Genomic DNA, 22,057 nt, shown 5'->3' with positions numbered 1-22,057 from the left:
TATATGACCTCCCCTTACATCACATGACTAGCACTGGATCACATGAAAAATTGTGATCACATGACTGATGCCATGACGCACATGGGCGTCAATAACGTCAGCAGGGGGCAGGCTGCAAAACGAAAACACACAGCAGCCGAGCCCACTATCATCACATGACATTAGACAAATCATGTGACATGGCCGCAGCTTGATGATGCGCACACACGGGCAACTAAAATACACATCGGCAGGGGGCAGGGTTGCCGAACAGAAGAGAGAGCAGCACAGCCCACTAAACTGTGAGGTCACGTCATGGAACGCAAACAGAGATGGGAAGAAAGCGAGACCACAGTCATCAGGTAGGCTGATGAACAGGAACTTCCGCCCAAAAAAAGAAGAAAGATTTGCAAAGAAACGGAAAAAAGGTATGCACACATATTTACACATTACTTAAACAGGACATGCTCTTTACTGTAGTACAAAAAAAATGCTTTGCCCGGAATACCACTTTAATGGCTGCAGTAAAAATCCTTTTCAGTAAAAAAAAAACACTGCTCTCTGTCCACCAGAACGCTGATGTGACTAGCATGTGAAACGCTGCTGGAATGAGCTTTTCTGTGTAACACACACACTGCGATGTCCGTCCTATCGCTGAATATATAGGGCTGTGACATCACAGGGGTGACTGGCTGCTGATAGGCTGCATCCTGCATGTGATTCAGGGTCATCCCGCCTACTTCCCTTCCCACCTTGCCTTCCCACATTCCCAGCGTTCCTTGCCCCATGTACTGACATGTGGATCCGCCATTTTAGATGTCCTGGAGCCTGGACCGTAGTAAATTGAGTTTAATGAAGCGATTCACATGATAGAATCATGGCAATATTCACATTCGTTGCAAATCAAATATTTCATGAAATGCGTAACAAATTCAGGTTTGTCAGCTTAGATTCGCTCATCTCTAAAGATTGCCTTCAATAAATTATCAAAAGGTCTTGAACAAAATAACTGGTTTGTGTGTAGAGCACTACTGTAGAACCACCATAGAACATTGTAGATCTCATAATGAAACTATTCTCAGTTACAATGCTGTGTGGGACTTGGAGTCAGAATAGGAATATTCTTATAGTCTTTTAGCGGCAGATGTCTTCACAGCAAAGATATCTGCCCCTACAAGATTTTAAGAATATTCCTATATATGGAATAAAGATTGTTCATTGAGGATATACCGTGAACGAAGGTATGATCTATGTACGATAAACTGTTTGGATTTTATATCTATTCCAGTAGGTGATTTAGGATGTGCAGTGATTCATCTATAACATCTGCACAATTGTGTTATCTGTGATTATATTGGTACTATTATTGTAGTGGTATCTTGGAATTGTGATACACACATAAGTCTTAATTAGGGATGAGTGAATCGAATCTGACGAATCCGAATTTGGTAAGGATTTCGGGAAAAATTTGATTCGCAATGAATGGGAATATACGCTAGATTCAATCGTACAAATCACTTCATTAAACTCCATTTAGGGTGGTCCAGGGCATCTAAAATGGCGGATCCACATTTGAGGACATGTGGTAAGGAATCCTGGGAAGGTGGGAACATGGGTCGGTCACACCCCCTCCCAAAGGCTTGGATTGAGGGGGTGGAGCATGACGTCACACGGGGGCGGAGCCGTGACGTCACAATGCTCCGACCCCGTGATCGCTAGTAATCGACCCAGAGCAAACATGCACCGGGGACTGATTTTAACGGGGTGCGGCATGCAAGATCACAAGGGTCCCCAGCGGCGGGATCCGCGTGATCAGGCATCTTATCCCCTACCCTTTGGATAGAGGATAAGATGTCTAAGCGCCGGAGCACCCCTTTAACAACTTTCTTTTCACTTTTTTTCTTGCAGTGTTATAGCTCCCATAGGGGGCTATAACACTGCACACACTGATCTTTTACATTGATCAATGGTTTCTCATAGGAAACCATTGATCAATGATTCTGCCGCTTGACTGCTCATCCCTGGATCTCAGGCACTGAGCAGTCATTCAGCGATCGGACACCAGGAGTCAAGGTAAGGGACCCTCCTACTGTCTTATAGCTGTTCGGGATGCCGCGATTTTACCATGGCGATCCCGAACAGCCCGCTGAGCTAGCCGGGGGTAGATTAATTTCCCTTTAGACACGGCAATCAACTTTGAACACCACGTCTAAAGGGTTAATAGCTTGTGGCACCGTGATCAGTGCTGTGCACTATTAGCCACGGGTCCCGGCCGTTGCTTGGTGCCGAGCCCGACCCGCTATAACGCAGTGCCACGCAATGGCGCCGCGTTATAGAAAGGGAGAGGACTCTGGACGTACCGGTACGTCTTTGGTCCTTAACAGGTTAAGTGTAACCTGTGCGTACATCTAAGTGGTGTACCATTTTGTTTCTGTTAAAGTCCTAAGGGCCTAGTTACTGGGAAAGGCCCGCCAAAAGAACACACTGCTGGTGTTGTAGACAAATACTGTTTTAAGTGTACTGGAACACATTGTCCTCCCCTCATAAGTGCATAACACATACGGATATCTAAGTGGTGTACAATTGTGTTTCTGTTAAAGTCTTAAGGGCCTAGATACTGTGAAAGGCCAGACAAAAGTACACACCTGCTGGTGTTGTAGACAAATACTGTTTTAAAGGGGCTCTCCGGTGCTTAGACATCTTATCCCCTATAGGGGATAAGATGCCTGATTGCGGGAGTCATGCCACTGGGGACCCCTGTGATCCTGCACGCGGCACCCCGTTTGCATTCGATTAATGGTGACCACAGGGCCGACGGCGTGTGACGTCACACCTCCGCCCCCGTGTGACGTCACGCTCTGCCCCTCGATACAAGCCTACGGGAGGGGGCGTGATAGCTGTCACGCCCCCTCCCATAGATTAGCATTGAGGGGCAGAGCGTGAGGTCACATGGGGCAGAGGCGTGACGTCACACACCGCCGGCCCCATGATCGACAGTGATCAGACCCGGAGAAAACATGCTCCTGGGGACTGATTACAAACGGGGTGCTGCATGCAAGATCACGGAGGTCCCCAGCGGCGGGACTCCCGCGATCAGGCATCTTATCCCATATCCTTTGAATAGGGGATAAGATGTCTAAGCACCGGAGAACCCCTTTAAGCGTCGTGCATTGTCCTCCACTCATAAGTGCATACCACATACGTACATCTAAGTGGTGTACTATTTTGTTTCTGTTAAAGTCTTTAGGGCCAATATACTGTGAAAGGCCTGGCAAAGTACACACCTGCTGGTGTTGTAGACAAATATTGTTTTAAGCATACTGGAACGCATTGTCCTCCCCTATTAAGTGCATACAACATATGTACATCTAAGTGGTGTACCATTTTGTTCCTGTTAAAGTCTTAAGGACCTAGATACTGTAAAATGCCAGCCAAAAGTACACACCTGCTGGTGTTGTAGACAAATATTGTTTAAAGCATATGTCAGGCAGAGAAGTGCCAGGACGTGCGCAGAGGAGTGACAGAGGCCAAAATTAATCAGGCATAGGTCGCAGCAGACTAGGGGTGAGTGGCAGCAGGAGTCGCAGCCAGAGGCCTGAATTCCCGGTATCAGCTAGCGGCCCGTGACTTGACCAAAACCCATCTGCCATCGTCGATTGGTTAACATGGTCATCCATTTCATCAAAAGTTATATATGACACCCCAGTCAACAGTCGTTGGGTTCCTCAGACACAACCCTCAGTTGGCATGGCCCGGGAGCAGTCCCTGTCCTCCCATTGCCTCTGCCTATGCTGTTCCCTCCCCCACAGAAGTATCTTATGCTGTGGGTTCAGCTCCACTCTTTAGTAAGGACGATATACTAGAGGACAGTCAGCTACTGTCCAGCCAAGAAGTGGAGGAGACATCCGCCACTTCTTCCACTAGGTGAGCAAGTAGTGATGAGGAGAGTGACGTGGGAGGTGGTGTTGCGAGCGTTCAGGCTCCTGAAGCAGACACTTCTGAGGAACCTGAGGAGGATATCAGTGACTTGCAGACACAATGTAATGATGATGAAGCCGATCACACTTGGGAGCTGGTTGCAGAAGGGGATTTATCATCATCAGGCCTTTTTTACACCCACTGAGAGGGAGGACGAACTGACCTACTACAGAGACATCCTACATAGTCAGTTGGCCAATACCTATCTGCGCCATCGTCCATCCTCTAGCAGGTCTGACTCGGGGGACCCTCTGCACTTACCTCCCAGTGCCATGGCTGCTGGGGAGGGGTGGCAGGAGCAGTACCAGCTCCATCAGCAGTAGCAGCCTGAGTCTACAGTCTCTGATGAGTAGCTTTCTTCACGCGCATAGTGAAGCAGCTCAAATCAAATCAACAGCAGGTAGACATGAAGCAGGACCTGGACCAGCAGATGGTGGCATACCTTGACATGCCAATGCCAACAAACCTTGAAGATACACTGGGCTTCTGGGCAGCCAAACTTGATTTGTGGCTGCAACTAGCAGAGTTTGCCCTGAAAAAGCTGTCCTGCCCGGCCAGTAGTGTGCCATCAGAGCAGGTGTTTAGTACGGTGGGGGCCATATTCACCCCAATCGAGAACTCGTCTGTCCACGAAAAATTCCTCTGCATCAGACCACAAGTAAGTATTAAGGATATGCATTACATAAAGCTTAACTTTTAATAATATTCTTAGGATAAAATATAGGTATCCCAATTTTTTTTTTAATCAAACAAAAGGAAAGGTGTGCAAAAAACACCATGTGCCACCTACATCGCCAAGTATTGATGTGAAGCAAAGACCTCTAAAAGGTGGAAGGGAACAACGTATGGTCCATTATAAACGGTGGGGGTAAAAACTTCCCCTGTAAGGCCCTACTCTCGCATTATTAATTCCCTTCTTGGCAAGTGTTACTCGTCCTAAAAAAGGGCAGCCCCACATAGGAACCTTTCCCACATGGTATTTTTTGCACACATTTCCTTTTGTTTGATTTTAAAAAAAAAATGTGGTCCGTATATTTTTATCCTTAGCATATTATTAAAAGTTACGTTTTACGTAATGCATATCCTCAATTTACTACTTGTCCACAATAACACTTTTTACAAAAGAGACCATTTTCTTCTGCCTTCCTGTCTCGGCTACTATTCCGATCCTACCACCCGCCTGATGCCACAGATTGGATAACAAATTCTACTTTTTTCACCCACCCTCGTCACCGGGTACTGGTATTGTCCTCCACCGCACCACTCTGTCACCGGGTCACTTTCAGGACTCCTGATGCTGCTGCCACCTCCAGGCTGTCTCATTCTGCCACCATAGGTTCTCCTCATGCTGATGCCAGCTCCAGGCTGTTTCATTCTGCCACCATATGTTCTCCTCATGCTGATGGCAGGTCCAAGCTGTCTCATACTGCCACCATATGTTCTCCTCATGCTGCTGCCACCTCAAGGCTGTGTCATTCAGCCACTATATGGTCTCCTCATGCTTCCGCCACCTCCAGGCTGTGTCATTCAGCCACCATATGTTCTCCTTGTGCTGCCTACAACTCCAGGCTGTGTCATTAAGCCACTAAATGGTCTCCTCATGCTGCCGCCAACTCTAGGCTGTGTCATTCAGCCACTATATGTTCTTCTCATGCTGCCGCCACCTCCACGCTGTGTCATTCAGGAGCGATATAGTCTCCTCATGCTGCCACCACATCCATGCTGGGTCATTCAGCCACTATATGGTCTCCTCATGCTGCCGCCAACTCCAGGATGTGTCATTCAGCCACTATATGTTCTCCTTATGCTGCCGGCACATCCATGCTGTGTCATTCAGCCACTATATGGTCTTCTCATGCGGCCACCACCTCCATGCTGTGTCATTTAGGCACTATATGGTCTCCTCATGCTGCCACCAACTCCACGCTGGGTCATTCAGCCACTACATGGTCTCCTCATACTGCTGCCACCTCCATACTATGTCATTCGGCCACTATATGGTCTCCTCATGCTGCCACCAACTCCAGGCTGTGTCATTCAGCCACTATATGGTCTCCTCATGATGCGGCCACCTCCAGGCTCTGTCATTGTCCCGCTCTGCGACAGTGATTCTATTAGCAACGCCTCTGATCTGCATGTCATACTGAATAACAGTATTATTTCACTAACCCAGCACACACACTGTGCGTGTTATAGAAAGGCAAAGTGTTCTACACCCCTATTGAGGCTCTCTGTAGGCCAGAAATAGCCGTTTTTAATAGCGAATTGTCACAAATAAATTTATACCAAAACAAATTAATTTGGGGGGAAAATTTGGCGAATCGGCCTAATCGAATTTTTTTTAAATTCCTTTTTTAAATTCGCTCATCTCTATTCTTAATATATTCTCTGCCAATTCTGACTCCAAGTCCCACACATGATGTCTGATCGCTGGGATCTCACCGCTGGGGACCTCCGCGATCTCTTGAAAGGCATCCCGGTCATTAGAGATGAACCCGAATTCGTTACGAATTTCATGAAAAATTTGATTCGCAACTAATACAAATATCGCCGCGATTCTATCGCGCGAATCGCTTCATTAAACTCCATTTTACAGCGTTCCAGGCTATTGGGGACCTAAGATGGTGGATCCACATGTGAGTACATGGGGCAGGGGATTATGGGAGGGCGGGAAACAGCGGCGGGAATGAAGGTAGGCGGGCTGACCCTGAATCACATGTGAGATGCAGCCTATCAGTGTTCACTGACCCCTGTGATGTCGCAGCCCCTATATAATCGGCGGCCATCTTGCCTCTCTTCATTTAATCTATGCACTATGGAGAGGACGGGACTTTGTGTGTGTGAATAGCTCATACCACAGCGTTACACTTCAACTGCTACTCACATCAGCATTAGGGAAAGGCAGGAGTGCTGTGCTGATACACTGAGAAGGATCATTGATTGCTAAACCTCCTGTTCACGTTATTGAGCATTGCAGCAGAGATGAGCAGATAGCTGTCAGCTGCCTCATACAGATCTCCAAGCTGCCTGAACTTTCTGAAGCATCTTATCTCCTCAACTCCTCAGTCCAATTGAGTTTATTTTTATTTGCTCCACAAAACTTCTGCTGCTCAGAATTGTGTGACAGAGTGCAATTTAGGGTTTAATCCCTGGATTTTTTTTGTGGCGCTGCACTGTTGGGTCCTGCTGCTGTTCAGAAATACGTGATTGTTCAGTGGACTGTAGTGCATTTGCACCATTTTGTACCTGTTAATCTGCCAAGGGACTGGCTACATACTGTGCAAGTCCAAATAATACTATTCACCGGCTGTTTTTTTTTTTTTTAAACATTTTTTTCTGCGTATAGTTACGCATATATAACTGCCTTCATCAGTGCATACCGCATATGTACATGCAAGTATTGTACCATTTAGTACCTGTTAAGCTGTCAAGGTGCTCCATACCATCAAAGTCCAAACAATAGTATTCACCGGCTGGTGTTTTACAAAAATACAGAGTTTTTTCTGCTAATAGGCATATTACTGCCCTCATCAGTGCATACCGCATAGGTACATCCAAGTATTGTACCATTTAGTACCTGTTAAGCTGTCAAGGTGCTCCATACCGTCAAAGTCCAAACAATAGTATCCACCGGCTGGTGTATTACAAAAATACAGAGTTTTTTCTGCTAATAGTTAGGCATATTACTGCCCTCATCAGTGCATACTGTATACGTACATCCAAGTATTGTACCATTTAGTAGCTGTCAAGGTGCTCCAAACCGTCAAAGTCCAAACAATAGAATCCACTGGCTGGTGTTTTACAAAAATACAGAGCTTTTTCTGCTAATAGTTAGGCATATTACTGCCCTCATCAGTGCATATCGCATAGGTCCATCCAAGTATTGTACCATTTAGTAGCTGTCAAGGTGCTCCAAACCGTCAAAGTCCAAACAATAGTATCCACCGGCTGGTGTTTTAAAAAATACAGAGTTTTTTTCTTCTAATAGGCATATTACTGCCCTCATCAGTGCATACCGCATACGTACATCGGTGTATTGTATCATTTAGTACCTGTTAAGCTGTCAAGGTGCTCCATACCATCAAAATCCAAACAATAGTATCCAACGGCTGGTGTTTTACAAAAATACAGAGTTTTTTCTGCTAATAGGCCCTCATCAGTGCATACCGCATACGTACATACAAGTATTGTACCATTTAGTACCTGTTAAGCTGTCAAGGTGCTCCAAACCGTCAAAGTCCAAATAATAGTATCCACCGGCTGGTGTTTTACAAAAATACTGAGTTTTTTCTGCTAATAGTTAGGCATATTACTGCCCTCATCAGTGCATACCGCATAGGTACATCCAAGTATTGTACCATTTAGTAGCTGTCAAGGTGCTCCAAACCGTCAAAGTCCAAACAATAGTATCCACCGGCTGGTGTATTACAAAAATACAGAGTTTTTTCTGCTAATAGTTAGGCATATTACTGCCCTCATCAGTGCATACCGCATAGGTACATCCAAGTATTGTACCATCTAGTACCTGTTAATCTGTCAAGGGCCTACATACTGTTCAAGGACAGCCGTCAGTAATCACCTGCTGCTGTACTAGACAAATGCTGTTTAAATAGTAGTGTAGCGTATTGTAATACCCTCATAAACGCACTAAGTATGTCAGGCAGAGAAGTGCCAGGACGTGCACAGAGGAGTGGCAGAGGCCTAAATACTTCAGACGGAGTTGGCAGCAGACTTGGGGCGAGTGGCAGCAGGAGTCGCAGCGAGAGGCCTGAGCTCCAGTTATCAGCCAGCGGTCGTGTCCCCACCAGCCACCCATCTGCCGTCATCGATTGGTTAACACGCTCATCCACATCATCACAAGTGACATCTGACACCCCCAGTCAACAGTCGGTGGGTTCCTCAGACACAACCCTCAGTTGGCATGGCCGGGGAGAAGTCGGTGTCCTCCCATTGCCTTTGACCTATGCTGTTCCCTCTTCTAAAGAAGTATCTTATGCTGTGGGTTCAGCTCCACTATTTACTGAGGACGATCCAATAGAGGACAGTCAGCAGCTACTGGACAGCCAAGAAGGGGAGGAGACATGCTTTCTCCACTAGGCGGGCAAGTAGTGATGCGGAGAGTGACGTGGGAGGCGGTGTTGCAAGTGTTCAGGGTCCTGAAGCAGACACTGTTGGGGAACCTGAGGAGGACATCAGTGACGTGCACACAACTGTTGATGATGATGAAGCCGATCGCAATTGGGAGTGTGCAGAAGGGGCTTCATCATCATCAGGAGAAGAGAATTGCAGGTTGCCCTTGAGGCAGCAAGGCGGTAGCACGGTTGGCAGTCAGCGTGGTGGCAGTAGTGGAAATTCAGGAGTCAAACATGCCCGGGGGAGACCACCTGCTTCGCGGCAGCCTACCTTTCCGGGAGGTAGTGGAAAAGGGGTTCCTGGAGACAGCGCCAGTAGCAGTCAATTAGTGCGGACTGCGGGTGGGAAAATCAGCTACTTGTCGGTGTGGAAGTTTTTCATAAGGCATCCGGAGGAGGTTCACGTAGCCACATGCAAGATCTGTCGACAGAAGGTGAATCGTGGCCAGGGTCCCAATGTCGGCACCATGGCCCTGCGTCAACACATGCTTCGCCACCATACAGCGGCCTGGGAGAACCGAGGCTCCGATGTAGTGGTCCAGCCTGCTGCATCACCCAGTGGCCATACGCTCCCTCCTTCATACAGCCAAGACTCCACCACCTCAGCCGAAGGAAGCTGTGTGTCAAACCCTCCTTCTGTTGCTCCTGCTTCTCCTGCTTCTTTTAGTCAGCCATTTCCGCCAACAATCCATCGGCAAAGCCATGTCCAAGAGACAACAGTATGCGCCCACTCATCCAATGGCGCAGAAGTTGAATGTGCTCCTGTCCAAGTTGCTGGTGTTGCAGTCCCTCCCTTTTCAAGTGGTGGACTCTGCACCTTTCAGAGAATTGATGGCTTGTGCCGAGCCGAGGTGGAGAGTCCCAAGCCATCATTTCTTTGCGAAGAAGGCAGTACCAGCCCTGCATTAGTTTGTACAAGAGAAGGTGTGCCAGTCCTTGAGCCTGTCGGTGTGTGTGAAACATGCGCCCTGCATGGCACACCTGTTGAATCTGGTTGTCAAACACTTCCTCAAGTCTTCACCCCATTTGCAAAACATCCTGAAAATTGCAAGGAAACTGTGCATGCACTTCAGCCACTCGTACACCCCCAAGCTCACCTTCCTTGAGCTGCAGCGTCAGAACGGTATCCCACAACATAGTCTTATTTGTGACGTTGCCACACGTTGGAATTCCACCCTCCATATGTTGGGCAGACTATACAAACAAAGAAAAGTCATCACCGATTTCTTGATGATCCAAGCAGATAGGAGTACTCCCCTGTGTAACTTCAATGTGAACCAGTGGCAGCTCATATGTGACACCTGCCATTTGCTGAGGCCCTTTGAAGAAGCCACATTATTTGTGAGTCGCCTGGATTACGCCATGAACGACGTAATTCCATTCCTACATTTCTTACAACAAATGATTGAAACCATGGCTGGTCACGGCTATGGAGACGTTGTGCCTACATCTCAAGGCTACATGAGCCCTGTTGGGGCTGAACTGGAGGAGGAGGATGATGAGGGGCAGAGCAGAGCACAGTTTAGGTTGGATGACATGGCCGGTGTTTCTAGTCTTCGGACAGGAGAGGAGGAGCAGGAGCAGCCAGAGGAGCTGGAGGGTTATGAGGAAGTTGAGACAGAGGACCCAGACACACCGTGGCAGTATGCAGTGGAGATGGAGGCAGGTAGTCCCTCCGAGTCACTGGCGCAAATGGCACGATGCATGCTCAGTTGCTTGCGTAGTGACCCCCAAATTGTCAAAATTCATCAGCGGGATGACTTCTGGATCTCCACCTTATTAGACCCTCACTACCGTCCCAAAATGGGGGCCTTTTTTACACCCACTGAGAGGGAGGACAAACTGACCTACTACAGAGAGATTCTACGTAGTCAGTTGGCTGATGCCTATCGGCCATGTGGTCCATCCACTCGCAGGTCTGACTCGGAGGGCCCTCTGCACTCACCTTCCACTACCATGGCTGCTGGGGAGGGGAGGGGTGGGAGGAGCAGTACCAGCTCAATCAGCAGCAGCCTGAGTCTACAGTCGCTGATGAGTAGCTTTCTTCACCCGCATAGTGAAGCAACTCATCAGCAGCAGGTAGACATGGAGCAGGACCTGAACCAGCAGGTGGTGTCATACCTTGACATGGCCATGCCAACAACCATTGAAGATCCGCTGGACTTCTGGGCAGCCAAACTTGATTTATGGCCACAACTAGCAGAGTTTGCCCTGGAAAAGCTGTCCTGCCCAGCCAGTAGTGTGCCATCAGAGCTGGTGTTTAGTGCGGCCGGGGCCATAGTCACCCCAAGGCGAACTCGTCTGTCCACTAAAAATGTGGAGAGACTGACGTTTGTCAAGATGAATCAGGGATGGATCAGCCAGGATTTCCAACCACCTATGACAGATGGGTCTGAGTAGATTGACCATGCTCCTACAACAAAATTTTCTCTATTATGGCTGGTTATGAAACCCTCTGGGGCAGACCTGGGCATTGTACGGCCCGCTTGCCACATACGGCCCTTTGATTGGCTCTGACCAGCCCGCGCTGACTGGGGGACAACTATGCTGCCTAATCTGGGGGACAACTATGCTCCTAATCTGGGGGACAACTATGCTCCTGATCTGGGGGACAACTATGCTCCTAATCTGGGGGACAACTATGCTCCTAATCTGGGGGACAACTATGCTCCTAATCTGGGGGACATCTATGCTGCCTAATCTGGGGGACATCTATGCTGCATGATCTGGGGGACAAGTATGCTCCTAATCTGGGGGACATCTATGCTGCCTAATCTGGGGGACAATTGTGCTCCTAATCTGGGGGACATCTATGCTGCCTAATCTGGGGGACATCTATGCTCCTAATCTGGGGGACATCTATGCTGCCTAATCTGGGGGACATCTATGATCCTAATCTGGGGGACAACTATGCTTCTAATATGGGGGAAACTGATGCTTCTGGCCTTGGGCCTGTAATTTTTTGAAGTTTAGCAGTAGCTAAATACATGCTTAACCCCTTAAGGACCAAGGACGTACCGGTACGTCCTTGGTCCTGCTCTTCTGATATAACGCGGGGTTACACAGTAACCCCGCGTCATATCACGGCGGGCCCGGCGTCATAGTGAAGCCGGGACCCGCCTCTAATAGCGCGCAGCGCCGATCGCGGCGCCGCGCGCTATTAACCCTTTAGCCGCGCGCTCAGAGCTGAGCCGCGCGGCTAAAAGTGAAAGTGAAAGTTCCCGGCTAGCTCAGTCGGGCTGTTCGGGATAGCCGCGGCTAATCGCGGCATCCCGAACAGCTGACAGGACAGCGGGAGGGCCCCTTCCTGCCTCCTCGCTGTCCGATTGCCGAATGACTGCTCAGTGCCTGAGATCCAGGCATGAGCAGTCATGCGGCAGAATCGTTGATCACTGGTTTCTTATGAGAAACCAGTGATCAACATAGAAGATCAGTGTGTGCAGTGTTATAGGTCCCTATGGGACCTATAACACTGCAAAAAAAAAAGTGAAAAAAAAAAGTGAATAAATATCATTTAACTCCTCCCCTATTAAAAGTTTGAATCACCCCCCTTTTCCAATAAAAAAAAAAAACAGTGTAAATAAAAATAAAAATAAACATATGTGGTATCACCGCGTGCGGAAATGTCCGAATTATAAAAATATATCATTAATTAAACCGCTCGGTCAATGGCGTGCGCGCAAAAAAATTCAAAAGTCCAAAATAGTGCATTTTTGGTCACTTTTTATATCATTTAAAAATGAATAAAAAGTGATCAGTAAGTCCTATCAATGCAAAAATGATACCGTTAAAAACTTCAGATCACGGCGCAAAAAATGAGCCCTCATACCGCCCCATACACGGAAAAATAAAAAAGTTATAGGGGTCAGAAGATGACAATTTTAAACACATTAATTTTCCTGCATGTAGTTATGATTTTTTCCAGAAGTCCGACAAAATCAAACCTATATAAGTAGGGTATCATTTTAATCATATTGACCTACAGAATACATATAAGGTGTCATTTTTACCGAAAAATGTACTACGTAGAAACGGAAGCCCCCAAAAGTTACAAAACAGCGGGTTTTTTTTCAATTTTGTCGCACAATGATTTTTTTTCCCGCTTCACCATAGATTTTTGGGCAAAATGACTGACGTCATTACAAAGTAGAATTGGTGGCGCAAAAAATAAGCCATGATATGGATTTTTAGGTGTAAATTTGAAAGAGTTATGATTTTTTAAAGGCAAGGAGCAAAAAACGAAAATGCAAAAACGGAAAAACCTCCGGTCCTTAAGGGGTTAATGCAAATGTAAACATTGATCTTTAAATGTACGGGGTTAGGAAACCCTCTCGGGTACTGCGAATGACTGCTACAGACTCATTCTGTGTCTTTCACAAACATCTTGCCTCACTGGTGCCTCAGGCCTTGGGCCTATCATTTTTTGAAGTTTAGCAGTAGCTAAATACATGCTTAATGCAAATGTAAACATTGATCATTAAATGTAAGGGGTTATGAAACCCTCTTGGGTACTGGGAATGACTGCTCCAGACTCATTCTGTGTCTTTCACAAACTACTTGCCTCCCTGGTGCCTCTGGCCTTGGGCCTTAAATTTTTGGATGTTTAGCAGTAGCTAAATACATGCTTAATGCAAATTTCAACAATGATCGTTAAATTCTCGGCGCTCTGCCAGGGCCTTCTCCTACCCTGCCTGGGCCGATCCGAGGACCTCACTATCCAATCCAATCGGTTGTAGCGACGGGCGGTGTGTACAAAGGGCAGGGACTTAATCAACGCGAACTTATGACACTCACTTACTGGTAATTCCTCGTTTTAAGGGTAAATAATTGCAATCCCAGATCCCTATCACGAACTGGTTTCAGCGTGTAACACGCACCTGTTCTTGAAAGATAGAGGCATGCTAATCCGTTCAGTGGAGCGCTAATGCGGCCCAGGACATCTGAGGCTCGATCTCGCAATTGATCGTGCAAGGTAAGGGGTTATTAAAGCCTCTTGGGTACTGCTGAGGCCTACTCCTGACTGTTCCTGGTGCAATGTATGGGGTAAACAGTCTTGGGTAGTGTTATTGTTAAATTTACTGATAATTTTATCAGTAATAAAATTGAAATTTGCAGAATGCTAACCGTTACACAACGGAACGCTTGTTGCGTGTGATTTTTTTAATGAAAATAAAAATAAAAAAATCCGGAGAGGGTTTAACTCTGCTTAATCATTTTTGGCGAATAGAATCCTTTGGTGATCTGATCTTTTGGAGACAGATGCGCTTACACACATATGTAATAATTTTTTTTCAATAATTTCAAACATTGTGTGGTTTATTATTTTTGAGAAGAAAGTCTTTGGGTGGTCCACCGTCCTGCATTATAGAGTCTTCTGAAATGTTGGATATGCGCTTGTTCTTACACAAAGGTATACATTTTAAAAAAAAAATGTATACAATTTTGTTGATTTTGGGGCGGATTGTGAAGCCCTGTGTGTACTGGTGCATCAGCCAACTCCAGGCTATGTCCTTCAGGCAATACATGGGTTCCTGATGCCGCAGAGGTGGGGCCTGGGTCTGGGAATTGAAAATTTTTGGATAACGGGTGCTACCTATGAGAAATCTTTTCTCATTTGTGTTGTTTTTTTTTGGGGGGGGGGGGATTGTGAAGCCCTGGTGTGTAGTGTACTCGTGCATCAGCCAACTCCACGCTGTGCCATTCAGCCACTATATGGTGTCCTCATGCTGCCAACACCTCCACGCTGTGCCATTCAACCACTATATGGTGTCCTCATGCTGCCAACACCTCCACGCTGTGCCATTCAGTTGATGGTTGACAACATTTATTTGCATTCCCTTAATGCTGTTACTAAGACCTTGGGTAATGGTTTTCTGCTGTGAAATCTGGATGGTCTTGGTAACGTTTATGTATGGGGACCATTGAGCCATGGCGGAGTTCATAGTGATGGCCGGTGCGCTCCTCTTCAGGCTGATATTTTTCCGGGCGTCCATCAATTTTGGTGGTTTTACTGCAAAATCCACCTGCTGCATTTTAGAATTCAACATCTCTCGGGCATCTTGCACTTTACCCTTTATTCTGAAACGTGCATCTTTGGCGACCATTTTCTCGCGGGCATCCTTCACCAGTGGGGTAACAATAAATTTGGGGGCCCCCCTGCGAGATTTTTTGACGAGGCCCCTAAGCTCCTCCCCCACAAGGTATGCCATGCCCATGCCAATATACCCCACCCATCACAAATTACTCCGCCCATACTGATATGTACTGCCATAGGCATTTTCTATGGACTTATGAAGAGCATCTGTAGGTAATTCTTACATTTGTTTTTGCCCCCGAGCAGCAGCGAAGCGGCACACAATTCTCGGTAAGGGGCCCACGAGCGGCAGTGCAGTGCAGCGCCAGCGGCACACACAGGGCCGTCTTTAATTTTGCTTGGACCCTGGGCAACCAATTTTTTTTGGGCCCCCCAGTCCCCCACCCCCACCTCCATCCCACACACACTCGGGATCAGTAGGATCAGTACAGGATCAGTAATGTAATGTATGTACACAGTGACCTCAGCAGAAGAATAGTGAGTACAGCTTTGGAGTATAATACAGGATATAATCAGGATCAGTACAGGATAAGTAATGTAATGTATGTACACAGTGACCTCACCAGCAGAATAGTGAGTGCAGCTCTGGAGTATAATACAGGATATAACTCAGGATCAGTACAGGATACAAATCCCCCCCACCACACACACACACAGTGGCGTTGCGACCGGGGTGCGGGGGGTGCGGCCCGCACTGGGTGACACCATCCTGATGGGGTGACACCAGGTACGCCTCCAGTCCTCAGTTGCGCTGCCTGTCTCCATACTAGCAGCCCCCCACGGCCCCCACTTGCGCTGCCTCTGTAAGAGCATCCCCCCCCCCCCGGTCCTCACTTGTTGCGTTTCCGTACTAGCACCCCCTCATCACCTGCACAGTGAACCGGCCTGCGCCCCCACGTCTTCTGTTGCGCCGGTCCGACGTCCCTCCGCAGGGCCGGCGCAGGAGGACGTGACGTCACTCGCAGAGCGCCCAGAGAGAAGGAGCGCTGCGCTGGATGGGTGAGTGTGTGTCTGTCTCACTCTCTCTGTTTGTGTGTCTCTGTCTGTGTGTGTGTGTGTGTGACTCTCTGTGTGTGTGTGACTGTCTGTGTGTGACTGTGTGTGTCTGTGAGTGTGTGTCTCTGTGTGTGTGACTGTATGTGTCTGTCGCAATCTCTGTCTGTGTGTGGCTCTGTCTTTGTGTGACTGTGTGTGTGACTCTGTGTGTGTGTCTCTCTGTGAGTGTGTGTCTCTCTGACTGTGTGTGTGTCTCTCTATCTATCTGTGTGTGTGTCTCTGTGTTGTGTGTGTGTGTGTGTGTTTGTGTGTGTTTGTGTGTGTGGGGGGAGGGGGGGTTTGTTTGAACCAGTGATCTAATGTGGGGAGACTTTGACCTAATGTGGGGAGACTTTGACCTATTGTGGGGAACATGCAAGGAAACCTGCGGCCTAATGGGGGGAAACTACTACCAAATGTGGGGAATCTATGCTACCTAATGTGGGGGAACTGCTACCTACCTAATGTGGAGAACTGCTACCTACCTAATGTGGGGGAACTGCTACCTACCTTAAGTGGGGGAACTGCTGCCTACCTAATGCTCCCCCCCTGGCAGTAGCACCCTCATCATCCACCAGCAAACCACCCCAGCAGCAGCACCTCCATCAGCAGATCCTGATGGTGGATGATGGGAGTGCTCCTGCCAGGAGGGTGATCCTGCCGATGGACTATGGAGGTGATACTGCCAGGGGGTATGGCCAGTAGCACCCTCATCATCCTCCAGCAACACCTCCCCAGTACTAGCACCCCCATCATCAACTAGCAACACCGCCAGATTTATATTCAGAGGGTACAGTATGTGGCAGATTTATATTCAGAGGGCACAGTGTGTGGCGGTATATTCAGAGGGTACAGTATGTGGCAGATTTATATTCAGAGGGTACAGTATGTGGCAGATTTATATTCAGAGGGCACAGTGTGTGGCGGTATATTCAGAGGGTACAGTATGTGGCAGATTTATATTCAGAGGGTACAGTGTGTGACGGTATATTCAGAGGGTACAGTGTGTGACGGCATATTCAGAGGGTACAGTATGTGGCAGATTTATATTCAGAGGGTACAGTATGTGGTAGTATTATATTCAGTGGGTACAGTGTGTGGCAGTATTATATTCAGGGGTACAGTATGTGGCAGATTTATATTCAGAGTGTACAGTATGTGTTGGTATTCAGACTGTACAGTGTGTGGTATTATTATATTCAGTGGGTATGGTGTATGGAAGGATTATAATCACAGAGTATAGTGTATAGTAGTATTATATTTAGAGGATACAGTGTCTGGCAGGTTTATAATAATTATTGTTTTCATATAGAGGATGAGAATGCGCTGACATAGTGAGGAGACGTCTGGGCGTCACATTCTGCAGAGAGAAGTTTTAGCTGGACCAGGTGGTATGTTTCATCTGAATTAGATAAGGGAAGACTATAGAGAAGACGTCACCTGTAGTCACTGATATCATTGTACATTCTCCTCTCTATGTCCTATCAGAGCTGTAGTCACTTGTCATTTCTACAGTTATGATGAGTGAAAATTTTTTTTTAATCAACTGGTGCTACAAAGTTAAACAGATTTATAAATTACTTCTACTTAAAAATCGTAATCCTTCCAGTACTTATTAGCTGCTGTATAAGTGATTCACAGAAAGTTCTTTTCTTTTTTAATTTATTTTCTGTCTGACCACAGTGCTCTGTGCTGACACCTCTGTCCATGTCAAGAGCTCTCCATAGTAGGAGCAAATCCCCATTGCAAACCTCTCCTGCTATGGACAGTTCCTAACATGGACAGACAGAGCACTGTGGACAGACTGGAAAGAACTACACAACTTCCTGTGGAGAATACAACAGCTTATAAGTACTGTAAGGATTAAGATTTTAAATAGAAGTAATTTAAAAATCTAGAAAGAACTCCGTCCGGTACCAAGGTATGGGGTAAAAAAGGCTTGTCTTTATTTATTCCACTGCAGGATACATACAGATCAAGATGTCTGATGCGTTTCGCCCTTTACAGGGCTTAATCGTGAGTCTACGATTAAGCCCTGTAAAGACATCTTGATCTTAAAGGGCGAAACGCGTCAGACATCTTGATCTGTATGTATCCTGCAGTGGAATAAATAAAGGCAAGCCTTTTTTACCCCATACCTTGGTGCCGGACGGAGTTCTTTCTAGCATAAGGAGTTGCCGGAGGCGGTGCCGGCAGTCCGCAGCACAGGTGTGAGAGGTGTCCAGCGCTGGTGAGAGCGGTATCCATATTCCTTTAATTTAAAAATCTGTTTAACTTTCTGGCACCAGTTGATAGAAAAGAAAATGTTTTCCAGTGGAGTACCCCTTTAAGTAATTGTGGGAGCTGTATATTTAAATGGTGAAAACTTCTTTAACACTTTCCCATTCTGTGGCAACTGGTTTATCTGATTGTTATAATGGAATTTCTCACAATGGGCTACAACAGTGGTGTCTGTCACAATAAGCTAAAAACTTACTGAGGGGGGGAAGGTATGGGGGTGACACCATTTTCTACCGCACCGGGTGACACCAACCCTAGCAACGCCACTGCACACACACCTGCACACTATATAATAACCCCCCCCCCACCACATACACACATACACACACACACTATATAAAAAATCCCCCCCACCACACACACACATACACACACTATATAATAAATCCCCCTCCACCACACACACACATACACACACTTTATAATAAATCCCCCCACCACACACACATACACACACTATATAATAAATCCCCACCACCACACACACATAAACACACATACGCACACTATATAATAAATACCCCCCCCCACACACACACACATTATACATACTTACATGTCCGGTGGTGGGTCCCCTGCTGCGGCCTGGATCCTGGAAGCGGCCGTGTGGGGACTGAGAGGAGGAGCGGGAGACTTTCTTTGCTCTGCTCCTTTCTATGATGCCGCCCGTGACGTCGTACGTCACGTGACCATCTCCCAGACAGCCATTGTGGTACTGGCTGCCTGGGGATGAGTGACGGCGGCGGCAGCGAACATAAAAAGGTAGCAAAAGGGGCGAGCTGCTTTTGGGCCCCCAGGAATTACAGGGCCCGGGGCAGCTGCCCCTTTTGCCCCGCGTTAAAGATGGGCCTGGGCACACAATTCTTTCATGGGGCCGGGGTTAAGGGGCCCCAGCCAAGACGGGGCCCCCCGCACCGCGGGGGCTGCGGGGGCGCCCGCTACGCCACTGCTGTCAAGCCAATCTTCTGACGGGCATCAAACGTTCTCTGGAAACTTTTTTGCAGGGATGCACGTTTCAGAATAAAGGGTAACGTGCAAGATGCCATTGCAAGCCAGCTTGTCTTGGTATGGTATAGTAAGTTTTATCTTCCGAGGATGTCCTACATTTGGGGAAACAGGGTAATAAATTTGAAATTTCCAGAAGGATAACCATTACACAACGGAACGCTTGTTGCGTGTGATTTATTACGTAAAATTTTACTAAAAAAAAAAAATACAAAGAGGGATTAATTCTGCTTCTTCATCCTTTTTGGTGAAAATTATGATTTTTGGTGGTCCACTGTCCTTAATTTTGGGGCCTCATCAACTTGTTCATTTGAGATTGTTTTTATCAAAAAAAAATTACAAATCTTTGTCAAAAAATTATCATTATGTTGTTGGGGAGATGTGAAGCCTTGGTATGTACTCTTGAATCAGCCAACTCCAGGCTGTGTCCTTCATGCAATATATGGGTTACTGATGCCGCAGAGGTGGGGACTGGGTCTGTGAATTTCAAAATTTGGGATAGCGGGTGCAACCTATGAGAAATCTTTGTGAAACATTTCTCAAGGTCTTTATTTTTTGGGGGGGATTGTGAAGCCCTGGTGTGTACTGGAGCATCAGCCAACTCCAGGCTGTGTCCTTGAGCCAATATATGGGTTACTGATGCCGCTGTGGTGGGGCCTGGGTCTGTGAATTTCATTTTTTTTTTATAGCGGGTGCTATCTATGAGAAATCTTGGTCATAAATTTCTAATTGTGTTGTTTTTTGGTGGGGATTGTGAATCCCTGGTGTGTACTCTTGCATCAGCCAACTCCAGGCTATGTCATTCAGGCAATATATAGGTTACTGATGCCGCAGGGGTGGGGCCTGGTTCTAGAAATTTCTAATTTTTGGATAGCAGGTGCTAACAATGAGAAATCTTGGACAAAAATTTCTCATTGTGTTCTTTTTGGAGGGGGGATTGTGAAGCCCTGGTTTGTACTGGTGCATCAGCCAACTCGAGGCTGTGTCCTTCAGGCAATATATGGGTTACTGATGCCGCAGAGGTGGGGCCTGGGTCTGTGAATTTCAAAATTTTGGATAGCGGGTGCTACCTATGAGAAATCTTTGTGAATAATTTCTCAATGTCTTGTTTTTTTTTGGGGGGGGGGGGATTGTGAAGCCCTGGTGTGTACTGGTGCATCAGCGAACTCCAGGCTGTGTCCTTCAGGCAATATATGGGTTACTGATGCCACAGAGGTGGGGCCTGGGTCTGGGAATTTCAAATTTTTGGATAGCGGGTGCTACCTATGAGAAATCAAAAACTTCTCATATTGTGTTGTTTTTTTGGGGGGGATTGTGAAGCCCTGGTGTGTAGAGTACTAGTGCATCAGCCAACTCCACGCTGTGCCATTCAGCCACTAAATGGTATCCTCTTGCTGCCAACATGTTAGCCACTATATGGTGTCCTCATGCTGCCAACACCTCCACGCTATGCCATTCAGCCACTATAGTGTGTCCTCATGCTGCCAACACCTCCACGCTGTGTCATTCTGCCACTATATGGTGTCCTCATGCTGCCAACACCTCCACGCTGTGCCATTCACCCACTATATGGTGTCCTCATGCTGCCAACACCTCCACGCTGTGCCATTCAGCCACTATATGGTCTCCTCATGCTGCCAACACCTCCACGCTGTGTCATTCTGCCACTATATGGTGTCCTCATCCTGCCAACACCTCCACGCTATGGTCTCCTGACACTGATGCCACCACCAGGCTCTGTCATTGTGCTGCTGTGCGGCAGTGATTCTAAGAGCGATGCCGGTAATCTGCATGCTATTCTGAATAACAATATTATTTCACTACCCCAGCACACTCCATATGCGTTTTAGGACACAGCAAAGTGTTCTATACCCCTATAGAGGCTGTATGTAGGCTAGAAATAGCCTTATTTAATATCGATTCGCCGCAAACAAATTCGTATCGAAACAAACTTTTTCAGAAAATTCGGCGAATCGGTTGAATCGAATTTTTGAAAAGTTCGCTCATCTCTACCGGTCATCAGTGCACGGAGCGAACTCCACTCCCTGCCGGATGACTGGCGACTACAGCTGCCAAGCCCCCTCCATTCATGTCTATGGGTGACGTGACGGATACTTACTAGCGTCACAACCCCTTCCATAGACATGAATGGAGGGGGCATGGCATGAAGTCACAATCACGGAAGCTCCAAGCTTCCGTGTTTAGAACGCTTCTACTGCCAGCCCGGAGATCGTGGGGTCCCCGCCGCTGGGGACATCTTATTCCCTATTCTTTGGAGTACCCCGTTAATGGTTTAACAGGGGGATCCATTTATTTATAGTAACTTAGCTGCAGTGTGTTAAACAGAACACATCCATAGAACCACTGTTTTTTCTTAATGGATGTTGATCTCAATTTTCTTCTTTATTAGGGGTAAGTGCACACATAATATATAGTCCTATGTTTCATGTGTGCACTTAAAACAAATAGGGGAAAATAAATATCTACATTGGTCTATGTAGGCCCTACAGTAAGGTTCTACACACAAACCATTCATTTTAATATGGATATCTGC

Source organism: Hyla sarda, chromosome 7 (genome assembly GCF_029499605.1).
Source record: "Hyla sarda isolate aHylSar1 chromosome 7, aHylSar1.hap1, whole genome shotgun sequence".
NCBI lineage: Eukaryota > Metazoa > Chordata > Amphibia > Anura > Hylidae > Hyla > Hyla sarda.
This window is presented reverse-complemented; position numbering follows the sequence as displayed.